Genomic DNA, 5,873 nt, shown 5'->3' on the forward strand with positions numbered 1-5,873 from the left:
TTAGGGAAAGAGCCTAGAGTGGATAGTTATGGTGGTTATAAAAATTAGTTATAGGTTGTGAATGGAAAGGGGTTGACTAGTCAATATGTTATGGGTAGAGACTCATTGGTGTTTATGGAATTTGGTGATAGTGAGAATGTATGCATGGGTAAGTAGACTTAATGTGAGAAGGTATGTAGTCAATTTTGAGGTTTAGTAGTAATGTCATGGAGAGGATGTGGTTGTAGGTAGTAGTTAAGTGAAATTCCCCAACTTGATAGACTAGTATAGTATGGGGCATGCTTTATTGGTGGTACATGATTGATTGTAGACTACATGCTTGAACTTTAGATGTGGTTGTGGTAAAAAGTATAGTAGCTTAAGATTAATTATGTATGTTTTGTGGGAAAGAATTAGTAGGCTTGATGTGATTTGTAAGAGACCCTAGGTTGATAATTTATGAAAATTTTAAGTGGTAATTGTGAGGTATATGTGTGCACGAGGACTAGTGTTAAAATGATGAATTCTAGTTGAATCATTAAGTGGATAAGAGCGTGGGTATATAAGAATAAGTTGAACCCCCAGGTAGCATGTTGTTAGATAAGGTTTATATATGTATAAGTGTCTTGTGTACCCAGTTTACATTCTTGAATTTTGTAGTATGGAGAAGTCTGGGGAGTTATTGTATGGTGTTCTTTAGAGTTGAATTGAAGAAAAATAGGTAGGCAATATGCATCTTTGGTATAGTTTTACAAATGTTGTTAAGTTGTGAGTTATGTGATTAGAGGTGTAATGCTAGTGTTTTAAGGAGTTGAAGATGGAGTGTTAAGTGTTTAGAAGCATAGATGCCTATGCCTATGATAATGTTGGTCATAAGTAGATGACTTTGGGGTTATAGAAAGCTATGATTAGTGCCCCTGAAGGGAATGTCCTAGAATGAATCTAGTGTCTTTACATTAAAATCACTGAGGGGAGTCTAGCATTTATGTGCATGGTGATACCTCTTTGTGTTGAGAGTGGTGGGTATAAATTTGATGAGGGGTTATATTCTCAAGTTTAGGAGTGTGACTTTGATCTAAGGTGGGGATGACAGATTAAAGTAGCTCGCGAATTTTCTTGTGTGTCAAGTTTCAAGTAAGTATCATGATAAATTAACTCCTATTCAAGCAAGCTCCTCCTACTTTAATTTGAATGGACATCTACCAATGTCTTATGTATTCAAGTCCTGCCTATGTCTAAGGTTTGAGCTCTCTATGTAACTCATGTCTTGTCCCGATCTCCAAATTAGAAGCAATAATGTCCCTTAGTGATCCAATATTCTAAGTATCCAAGCTCTATTTTATGTTGCTCATGAACCATAAATCTGTGTCCCAAATCATGCTTGTTCTAAGGAACTATGTTTTTGTATGTTACTAAATCATTTTAGGTCGGGATTAGCCAAAATGATAAAGTTTTGAGAAATCATGACTATTTCAGCTCTAAAAATAAGAAGAAATAGCTTCGAGTAGAAGTCCCTATCTGAATCGTCGACTTCATGAATTCCAAACTTATGTTATACGACTCGTGATATAAGCACTCATGTTTCTCATTACGGTCTGTCCTAAGGACTCATGCTATGTTGCGTTTATGCCAGAGCGTCTCTCTACTTATGATCTAGACACTTGATATATGAAGCACTTTATGATTGTATCGTATCTTCACCTTATGTCCCACCTTGAGTAGATCAACAAATATGTTGAGTAGTGTTTCTCCCATTCATGATGCTTATGCTAGGGTCCCTCAATGACCCTCTGTATGTTAGTATGATGGTGGTTATGGAAGTGTAGTAATGTTTTAGGTAGGGGTGTAGATGTTCTTGAAGGTGAAAATTTTGATGTGATTTCTTGAGCTAAGGTTATTAGAGAAGGGGGAAGAAGGAGATGAACTATCGTTACGTGAAATAGTTAGGAAGAAAATATATGATGAAAATCTTTGCGAGAGTGATTGAATTTGTTGGTCTTAGTGGAGAGATCCAATGCACTATGTGTTTAGTACTCCTCGATTTAAGGCATGAGGTTGTTCAATTGTAGTGATAAGATGGAGAAGTATTCATAAAGGGACGTAGATTATAGGGTCCCATAACTTAAGCTAGCATCTTTTTACTCCGGGTTAGACTTCAAAATGGAAGTACGATGCAGTTAGACTCAAGCTCTTATGGTTATGTATTTAGCAGGTAAATTATAAGATTAAGATGTTGAAATATGGTATTCATAGTTGAAATCACAGTGGAGAAGCGTCGCAAAGTAAAAAAATTTAAAGACTAATGGACGTATCAATTGGGGTAGAGAATGTTTCTATTCTATTATTATGTCCCACGAGAATCTCATCTCATGTCTTGTACGAATCTTAATCAGGCTGATGGTTCTTAGGAAAATTCATGCCTTCCAATGTTTTGATCATGTGCCATAAAACACATGCCAAGATCATGTCGATGTCAAGTTTCGTTATCTCATGATTTGTGCTTACACAATTTAATTGGCAATGTCATGAAGCTCTTCTTGAATGTTTACGTATGTTCCATTGAGGAAAATAAAATTTCCTAATGTGAGATTACGTCCATTATTCCATACTTCTATAGCTTCAACAAAATCCTACCCATCATTCGAGGATGAATGATTCCAAGGGGGAGATAATGTAACACTCCGCATTTTCTGGGCTAGAATTCAAACCGTTGTTCCTATACATATGGACCTGAACCCAACGATTCCTTGTTAATATATGTGTTATGATAAATTATATAGTGGAGGAATATCTTTGAATATTAATTGAGGTCACAAATATCTCTTAACTCAAAGACGAGTTGAGAATGTTTCTATCGATGAAGTTTTACAGAACACTTCAGCTTGTGTCAACTTTAAATGACCATTAATCCATGTAAATAATGGGTTATGTGTCCTACTTAATACAAAGAAATATCTTTTAGTCCTCTTTCCAATGCAACTGGTTTCACCTTAATCCGATATCGGAGTAGAAGTTATGTTCATTTTACTTAGAAGTATCTGTTTGTCAACTAAGTGACGACTACGCTATCACTTAGGTGATGACTAAGCTGACGAACCATTAACTAAGTGATGACCCATCAGCTCTAGTCGTCATCCTAGGATAGTAAGGGGGAAAGTTCAGCCTGAAAGTGACGACTTAGGTGATGAGCCGTTACCTAAGTGACGGGCCGTCAACCTTGGTCGTCAACTGAAGAATTTCTATAATTTTCTTTGGTTTCTTTAGGGGTATTTTGGTCTTTTGCTCACTCCAAAAACCTCCCCCACGAGTTTAAATCATACCCTATGCATTAATACCCTATGCATTATAATCCATCTTCTATTAGTTTTTAACATCTCAAATCCTCTCCGCTGTTAAGAACAAGGAGAAATTAGGGTTTACTTCAAGGCAAGAATTCAAGTCTTTCAATCCAAGATTTTCCAAGAAAAGTGTCAAGATTAGGGTTCTATTCTTCAACTTAGGAACATAAGGTACGCGGGGCTGCCCTAAAAACTCTATGGGCATAAATTATGGTTTTATTAAGCTTTTGAAAGACTGTTATGATGTTTATAATAAGGGTTTGAACAATTGTTTTGAATAGCCAAATCATGAAACCCTTTCAATGATATATATATATATATATATATATATTGTTTTGGTCTAGAGGCCTCCCCTTAAAATTGATTTTTACTCGTGTATGTAAGTATGCATTTTGAGTTTTGGAAATATTAAATTGAGAGCATGAATGACAAAACCTCTCTCATGTTATGATGCCTCTTGATTTCACATGTTGTAGGTTGTTCAATTGCATGTTTTGAAGCATAAGATAAGTGTTTTACTATTGTTCTGAACTTGATATTGATTATGTATTGAAGAGAGGGTGTTTTCTTGTTTATAAATGTTCAAGGTGATAATGGAAAGATTTGCATGGATTGTTATAAAGGAATTTACCATCATATGTTGAAATATTAAAAAAGGAGAATCTTTGAATAAGTTTTGCACATGTTTTGAAATAAGGACTCCCTTGCATTGTTTAAATATTTTTGGTGGTCAAATGACTGAGTTGATTGAAAAATCTAATTAAGAACATTGTATGGCTTAGCCGGGGGTCTATCGAAAACAACCTCTCTACTTCTTTGGAGGTAGCGGTATGGACTGCGTACACTTTACCCTCTCCAGACCCCACTTTGTGGGAATACACTGGGTTTGTTGTTATTGTTGTTGTTGTATGGCTTAGACATACGACTTGAAAGTCTTGGTATGACGATACCAAATAGATGAATGTCATAGCATATTTAGAATAGACTAAAATACAGATTTTATTCAGATTTTGAATTCAGAAAGATGCATGTTTAGAAAAGGTTAAAAATGGGCATAAAGAGAGTTAGATGGTTATCCGAAGAAAGTACGAGTTGAAAGACTCAACGCTAGAAACCGTGATTTGCCGACACGGGATTATGGTACCCTGCTTTGTGATCTTGTGTACCTTGATTCGTGTTGTCCCAAATTGGGACTATGGTTAGGAGCGATGCTTTTTGATCTTGTGCACTACCATGACATGTTGATTTAATTAGAGATTTTGGCACCCTGATGTGTGATCTTGCGTATCTCTTTTATAGATACTCCAATCCTTGCGGCAAACTTGGATTGGGGGCTTGGCCACCGAGTCAAAGGCGGATTCCATATAGCCCGTGGAATTACAGATTGTAGGGTGTACCATCTAGCTCGGAAGAATAACAAAGAGTAGAGTCATTATTTCAAGAAAGTGTTCTAAAATTTATCAAATTATGCCCATGTGTTTTCAAATGTTTTAAGATGATATGTTTTATGAAATGCTCTCACCTATGTTGTATAAAAATGTATTTTTATTTTTGGATTGTTCTACATACCAATATATTTGTATTGACCCCCTATATTTTAGGATCTGCGGATCATTCCTGGGGTCCCGCTAAGCAGTAGATCATTGTCAGACGATTGGAGTTGGTGAGCCTCTCTTATTTCGGAAGACCTTATCGTACGTGATGATTTCATTGTTTTTAGTTCATGGTCCGACCGGGGGCCTTGTCCCGATTTCAGACACATGTTGCTTTCAGTTGTCAGTAGAGATTTTGCAGACTTGTATAGATGGTTTTGAGTCTTGTTGAACTTATGCCGTGTTGTTAGTTGATATAATCAAATGACCATGTTTCCTTTTGTTTTGTTTCCGCATTTTATAGTTTTTGAATTATGCATATGATTGTCAGTTAGAAGGGCGCTCGGCTGTTCATGGTTCGGGATGCTCGTCGCGGCCAGGGCCTCGATTCGGATCGTGACAGTATGTTTACCAAAAGCTGCAGGGTGGCTTAATATTCTCAATATTAAATTGAAATCCGGCAGACATAAGCAAATTGTTTAGGGCTATTTACTTACTAGTCTATTTAGTAAGTAATTTGTAAATAGCTTACTTGGAGCTATAGGAGGCAGGGATGTCCGTTAATTTTGGTAGTTAGTTCAGCTGGCGTTTCAGAATAGATGTTTGCACGGAGGTTAGTTTTAGTTGTTTTTTCCCTCATGGATTGGCTGGTCAGCTACACTACACATAGTGTAGATATACTTTGTAATTAATACAATATAAATTCTGGTAATTCTATTCAGCCTCTCAAATCTGTAACCCCATGGTTCATTGGCAGAGTTGTTAAATCTAATTTATGGGTTTTGCTTTAGTATGTGCCTCCAATATTTAAACACGAATTTTGTAGCTAAATATGACATTTACTGTTGTGTTTGCAGTATAGCTACAAAATATATCCTCCCTCCGTCCTATTTTATGTGTCGTCATTTTCTTTTTGGTCTATCCTAAAAAAAATATCACATTTTCTTATTTAGCAACTATTTAA

Source organism: Capsicum annuum, chromosome 1 (genome assembly GCF_002878395.1).
Source record: "Capsicum annuum cultivar UCD-10X-F1 chromosome 1, UCD10Xv1.1, whole genome shotgun sequence".
NCBI lineage: Eukaryota > Viridiplantae > Streptophyta > Magnoliopsida > Solanales > Solanaceae > Capsicum > Capsicum annuum.